The sequence below is a fragment of the Mesoplodon mirus genome (assembly GCF_964341445.2).
Source record: "Mesoplodon mirus genome assembly, contig: HAP1_SCAFFOLD_2834, whole genome shotgun sequence".
In the NCBI taxonomy this organism is placed as follows: Eukaryota; Metazoa; Chordata; class Mammalia; order Artiodactyla; family Ziphiidae; genus Mesoplodon; species Mesoplodon mirus.
In genome coordinates this window covers 1-7,977 of record NW_028294164.1, presented here as the reverse complement: position 1 = coordinate 7,977, position 7,977 = coordinate 1, and positions in this window count along the sequence as shown.

Here is a 7,977-nt window from a genome sequence, read left to right as displayed (position 1 = left end):
ATTAAGCCTATCATCCCTCCGGAGTCGGGTCGGAGAATTGGTACCAGACTTGTTCAGGACCAATTGGCTTCTTCAAATCCGCATAACTGGCGACTACTTAAGGGTTGAACAACAATTGTTTAATTTTCAATTATGAAGTAGTATAAGTATCAATATCCTTCATATTTTTACCCAGATGTCTCTTTAGTAAATTCCAGAAGATTACACTTTCCTAACCATTTAACAACATAATAACCTTACTGGTTCAATGCGGCACCAGACCAACGAAGCCCTTAAACCTTGAATTTGGTTTGTAACATTGTTGTCGAGCAGTTCGTCTGTTAACAAATCGGAAGATTCAAATCGCTGCTCTCATGAAAACAATCTCAGGTGATAAAATAACGATGGATTGTAGACGATTTATTTATAAAGGTCATAATTTACTTTTAAAATGATATAATCCTGATCAAACACAACATGGCTACTCTGAAAAAAGGAACAGTTGGAATCTACTAATTCTTCCAACGAGACACTTTTCTTTTGTTCGCATAGCATTTTGACGTCTTGAAATCGACGATTTTCCTGAAAACGTTTTCAGCAGCGGTCTAGTTGTTAAAGACTTCTTAGTAGTAGTAGCTTTCGAGATTCCTGCGAAAAAATGGTAATCGGTTAGCCAGAGATCCGATGTGAAATGATTCGTATGTGAGGGTTACGTAAATCTATTAGTCGAGAATCTACAGCGTTACAGGTACCAGATTTTGTCGAGGATTTTTGTACAAAATAATTGACTGTTTCTGGTTGCCGTTTTTAAAATGTGTGGCAAATTTGATCTAATTGTCCAAAGCCATATAACATGGATCTAAAAAGCGACAATGTTGCTAATTTCAAAACAATTTCCACGTAAATTAGTTCTTTTATTAAGGCTAGCAAACGGATAAAAAGAATCGCGAAGAAATACCTTTCTAATATGTATCCACCCTACACACATAAATTAGTTGGGCATTTTAGATTCTTTCGAGTTTTTTCTTCGTTTCATTAAACCACAATATTATTTGACATCGGTCTCATCCTATGCACACTTTGGTTTTTTATGTTTTTTTTTTCATCGATATTTCCGTTTTCTTGCCAAGTACGATAGATTGTTGTGGTTTTTGTTATTATTTGAAAAATAAAAGGACAATCAATCAGTGCTGATCAGTCTCGCGCTATGCATTCGACTTCATCAAGCATTGTAGAGATTAATAAATGCATATATTTGCCAATAAAATGACTTTCGGTGGCCTACCGATCTATCACGTCAGTGTGCTTATCCTCTCAACCAAGTCTGGTACCAATATACCGATTCCAGCGGAATGGAAGGTTTAGTGTGCCTGGGTACGGGATCGAACCAAGGATTGTTGGAAAGCGTATTGCAGGCCACCTCTAACTACTACGCTACACGCGCACCATTAGTATTTAAATCAGGTGTATTGCAAATGCCATTTGAACACTTTCAACTATAGCAACACTCCACGAAAGTAGTGTATTGTAACCATTCAGGATTCTTTTTGAGATCAATTGAGAATTGTAGAACTATTTTATAATTTTCTGCGTTATTCGTTTCCATCTACACATGAGACTCAACCTATCTTTATTCATTTATTCACAGATAGGTCAGTGACTCCGTCATTGATTGCCAAATAAAATCATTACAAAATTCTTTCTGTTGAAAGCCACAAGCCATATGACGTCTTACTTTCAAAGGAAAGGATCCTAGATAGTCGATCTCGCGCACGCTCCTCCTCCTTAGGTTGCAAAAGAATTCTTCATCAGTACTGTCCGATACGCTTGTTGAGTGTTCTCTACAATTTTTACACGAAGATTACCCTCTTCTGCATATCGTGAACTTTGAGTCACAACAACAGCAATCAGGATTCCGTCATGAAACCTGTTGTATGGACCACATCCAGGCCGTATTCAGGACCATAAGAGTATGTCGACAGCATCATTTGCCTCTTGAATTCACTTTTTTCAAATATGACATTACATTAAACGCATTTCCAGCGTTGGAACGAAATGTATCACAAAAACACAGCTTTTATATCACCCTCTAACCATACATCGTGAAAGAGATCCAGAGATCGAAATAAGAAATTAGAAAATCTCTAGTTAAATATAAGATTTGATCCCATCTATTGCAGCGTTTGGTCAGGAACAGCTACTTTGTAAGTAGATTCCTCGCAAAAAGTGTCTTCTGGTTGAAGGCTCCTCTCAAACGATGTTGAATAGCTCTAGGCCAATGATTGCCTTAGGCGAACTAGCTGGGAGCAAACCTACAAATAATACAGCTATGAAAACCAGACATTGCGAAAAATTACCGACTCACATATATAGTAGACATCCTCAGCTTCTGATCGAAAAGTCGCACGTCCTCTTTGGTAATGGGATGGTCTTCAGGAGGGCAGAATGATAACTCTTCACCAAGAAAAGCATCCGTAAAACGAATCCCTTCACACAGATGTGAAATGTCTTTCAATTTCTCGAAACTAAAACTTCGTGAGCTATAAAAAATACAAGTAAGAAATATGTACAAAACTATTCTGAAATGACAGAGATACCTTTAAGAAAGTAAAAAATAGTGAAACGTAAGGATATGAAAACACCATATTCATGTCTCAAAAAAGAAGAATGAGGAGAAAGTAAATCAACCATCTTAGTCGTTGACGAGTGCGTTCTTCTCCCCAATATACCATCACTTGAAGCTCACTAGCTGTTCGCTGTTGCTACAACAAAACTACTTTAAATGGATCTAATAAGTTTCGAAACCAAAAGGGAGTACAGAAATACAGATATGCAAAAATGCTTACTGCTGTTGACGCAGTAGAGACAATTGAGTTCATTGAAGATATGGGAGAATGGAGACGTATGGAAACCAGCTTAAAAAGGCTAAAATAACTGTAGGCGATATTAAGCGCGTCAAAATTTTTTGAAAAGTTAGATGAGCGTTACGATAAATTTTTCTTCAGGATAAAATCATAATTATAAGTTTTAAGTGAATTTTGTTTACGACCACATATCTAAATGTGTTACTACAGAGGACATTTAAATGAAAATAAAAACAAGACGTAAGCAAAATAAATAACAGTGAATATCCTTTCCTTAGAGTCACCACGATCTATCACAATTCCAGGAGCTGGACGAATATCAGCAGGAATGTGTTCCAGAGCGCCAGATTCTGTAGTGCATAAAACGACTACACGAGAAAACGCTCGTCTAAAAGTTCAAGTTTTATAATGAATCATATAAGATATAATCACATACAATGCTCTTCCAATAGCTTCTGAATCAACAACGGTTGTTAGTAACAAACCGGTTTCCTGAGTTTGTCAACGAAAATGAGAAAGTTGATTCATGACAAGACTGTAAGATATAAGTTCCATTTCGTGAAATACGTAGGTCATCTCTGGCCTTCACTGTAACAACTGCAGCTCCACCCAGTCCTCGAACCGGCATCTTAAAAGAAATAATACTTTATGTAGAAGTGTATTAAAAAAGTAGAAAGAAAAATTAAGAGTTTATTTCAGCTGAAAGTAACCATAAAAATGAAATTAACACCATTGAAGTTACACAACAAAGATTTAAGAAAAGAAAAGAAACAATGAAACATTATCTATAAATAAAAGCTTATAAGAAAAAAAAGAATACCCTATAGTTCATTTGAGGTCCACCTCCTCCCTCCACCGCAATCAGAAGATTTGTATAGAATCGAGCAATCTGAGACGGGGAAAATTCAATTCGAAGCGGAACAGTACGACGTGCATCCAGAAGTAAGATTTGGCTGTCCAAGAGCTGCAACCAATATAGTCGTTCTTCATTAGAGCATTGAATAGTGATAGGAAAGATTTTAGAAAATAACTAGTGTACAGTAAAAGGTGGTCCAGAATGACTGAGCTTCGCCCTTATTCGAAGAGAGGTATCTGTACGATTGGTAACATCAACGTTCGAAACAGATGTATCTCCAATAGCTACGAAACCGAACGCTACTTCGAATTGAGGGATATAAAGCACAGACCTAAATCTCAATTTTCAGAAAATAAAGCTGTCATAAAATTCTTATTGGTAAGTGAAAAAAAAACCTCCGCGTCGGATTAGAAGTCAGTTGTGAAAAGCATGGAACCATAGCGTTTGTAGATAAAGAGCTAGATGATCTTGCAGAGGAATGCGGTCGAGAGCTCAACTAAAGATATATTCGTCAACTTCATTCACTCGCACGTCATTAGGTTGTATGGGGCATACGAAAGAAGTGAATAACGACCAAAAACAGCTACGAGCCGCTCTCTGGGGAACTTAGCAAACCTATTAGTTGCCTTACCGACCTTTGAAGAGTATACGTGGACTTACTTCTTCAAGCTCTGAAGTGTCTCACCACTTCTTCCCAATCATAGAATCAACCAGTATACACAGAATCAAGAATGATTATGACTAATGTATGTTGTGTGCAAACCATCCCAGCACAACAGATATAGGAATTATATCTTTGATCATAAAAAATACATAGTTGATTTTGGCTTACATTTACTCACAAACAGCAATAGGACGCAACATATAGTACTATGCAGCTAACGGAGTGAAGTGTCATCATAGAGATATGCGTACAATTACCAAAATATGTATGAAAAACAGCTTGAATAGCTAATAAACAAGCAAACAACAGCACGGAAGTTGATGAGAGCGAACACAAAAATTTATACACAAATACTAATTGTTTACTTATTATACATAGAGTGCTTGCTAATTAGATCCTACTTGCCTAGCTTTCCCTTTATTGCTTTCGTTGCCTTATAACCCTAATCCAAGGATGGAAAATGGATTGTATACGGGGTTTGAATGCAACTTTACAATCATTCTTCTATTCATTATAAATGGCCCAGAAAGATATCAGAGAGACAGAATAAGATGCAAGAGAGCTTTAAGGTGAACATTGGGATGGCTGACAATAATGATTGTGGCTTAAGCCACCCAGTTGTAGTTGCAACTTCAAAAGATTTGTACGTTTGTATTTTATAGAATAACACACGCAAACGTCGCGATGCTCGAAAAGGATCACCACCAGGAACGAATATTGTAAGAGAAAGAGGAACTATTAAAATCATAAAAGCAAAAAAACCGCCTCACAACGCACCTCTCCCTCGCATGTAACCTTCCCTTGATTACAAGCAGCACCGTGATCCATTTTCTAAAATGTATACATTAGGAAATAAAAAAAGAAAATCAAAAAGAAACCGAGAAGGAAATAATATTCAAATGAATGTTGGCGGTACCATTCGCTTCGGAGTAGAGTCTTCACCATGTAAAGCATTTTGAGAGGTGAATTTTTAGCCAGATATATTTCCAGTTCGTCTTGATCTAATCTCTTTTTTAACCCACCTAAGACAACGTGTACAACGTCTAAATTTTTGTGTCAAGCCCATGGAACAACGTATAATTTCTCATCTCTCACGCAACGAATAATATGTGACTCATGATTTTCACTGTAGTTTCGCAATAGCCCGCCCCTTATTTGTGTATTCGGCTCTACAATTTGGCTTATCTATTTAGTTTTCCATGTTTCTATTGAAATACGTTGCTGTCGCCTTTGGCGGTCGATTTTGCAACACATATAGTATATTTCTCCAATTTTATACAACATTTACAACTATCCACTTTAAAGAAAAGTATTTATCGCCTAGGAACCCTATAATAAACGAGGCTTGGCTCGATCTCGCGCTCCAAACAAACCGAACTCTCCATCCTTTGAGATCAGGAAAGTGGTTCCAAAAAAAAACATTACCTGGAAACATCGGTAGGCCACGCAAGATCGTATAGGGCAAATATTTTACCTGTTCGAGGCTCAGCGTAATAGATTGTAAATCCCAAAGTTATTGACCAACGCCAAAAAACTCTACCCTCTTATAAATTCAGTACTACAACTATGATTCTTAAAAGAGATTTCAAATGAAAAACAACCAATTGCTGGTAATAACTGGATGTTCCACGGATTTCCACTCACTGAGGTTTTTCCTCAGTGATGGATCTCGAGCCGGTTAGTCGTGAGGCTACGTGGCGCGTCCCCAGGTGGCGGATAGGGGGTCAAACGCGAACCAAAAGCGACCTTGTGCTTCCCAGAGCAGCAGGTGGATCAAAGGGATGAACACTCTTTTTCTGCTGCGCAGATCTGGCAGTGCAAATTGTATTCTACAAGTCAATTCGGCCAAAAGCCTGCAAGCAAGTGACTAGGAAGTACATGGGAGGCGGTTAGGAGTCCTGTCCACTCAACTCCAATGAACTCTGGGAAAGACTGGCAAGCTACTCATTAGTATATTCAGCCCCCATGGTTAGAGCCCGGCAAACTACCCCATGGGTACAAAAGATGCCAAACAGAGTAAAATAAATGAGAGTCATTCCCCTGACCACGAAAGAGCCCCCGATAAGGCAGCGTTGGGTAGGACGAGTACGGAGAGGCTGCTACAATCTCAGGGCTATCTGGGCTACCTAAATGTGATAGGACTAAGGTGACGATCTCTACCTACAACGCAAGATCGCTTGCATCTGAGTCCGCTGTTGAGGACTTGCTGATGCAGGCCAGAAAGATCAGACACGACGACATCGGACTGGCTGAGACGAGGAGACATCATTCCTTTAACGCCGTTTATGATTCTGGAAAAGAACTCTTCCTTGGAACATGCGACAATAGAGGAGTTGGAGGCGTTGGTGTCCTCGTCAACACGAGTTTGGCCATGAACATCGAATCGTTTAAACAACTAACAACCCGAATCGGACGGTTAAGGTTGAAGAGATGTGGGCCTATGCCGGCTCTAATTATCTACGTCGTCTACGCAGCTACCTCAAGCTACGACGAAGATGAGGTCGAAGCGTTTTATATGGACTTGGAGAAGTTCTACAGAGAAGATCATACCTCCTTCAAAGTCATAATTGGCGACTTCAACGCTAAGATTGGACCGAACAGGGAGAGAGGCTATCCGAGTTTATCATGACGACCAAGACAATCCATGGTAACTCACAGTTCCAAAAGCCCCTCTCTCAACGCTGGACGTGGGAATCCCCCAATGGAGAGTACCATAGTGAAATAGACCACATCATAGTAAACCGAAGATTTTGCATAACCGATTTGGGTGTGCAAATGCACTGGCTCGTCTCTTCACAGGCTACCTGTCAGAATGCAAGGTTCCAAACAATGGAAGACCAGCAAAACCGTGTTGTTGTACAAAAAGGGAGACCTCCACGACATTGGCAACTATCGCCCAATCTGCCTGCTGTCCGTCGTAAATAAACTCTTTACTAGAGTCATTCTCAACAGGATGGACAGAACATTGGACGAGGTACAGCCATGCGAGGAAGCAGGGTTCCGAAAAGGATTCAGTACGATAGACCACATACACACAATAACGAGGCTCATCGAACTATCACGAGAGTATAAAAGACCGCTCTGTCTCACTTTCATCGACTTGAGGAAAGCCTTTGACTCCGTTGAGACAGAAGCGGTTATAGAAGCTCTGGGAAACCAGGGCGTCGCTACCCAAACACCACTCCTTCGTGAGCTATAGAAGAATTTCACGAATAGAATACCGTATCGCCATTTTACAACGCAATTAAAATGAACGTAAAGAGGGGTGTTCGACAAGGCGACACAATGTCGCCAAAACTTTTCACATCGAGCCTCGAAGACGTTATGCGAAAATTGGAATGGGACAATGAAAGAGTGAAAAATGATGGTCGGCAACTACACCATCTTCGCTTTGCTGATGATATCGTCCTTATAACATCAAACATCAGTCAGGCGCAACGAATGCTTGCCGACATTGACCGAGTATGTGGAAGTATTGGTCTTCGACTATACATGACGAAAACGGTATTCATGAAAACGGATCGGTCTCAAAGGCCCCATTTAAGCTCAACGGAACAAATATCTCCGAATGCAACAGTTATGTGTACCTAGAAGAACTCGAGAACTCAAATGAT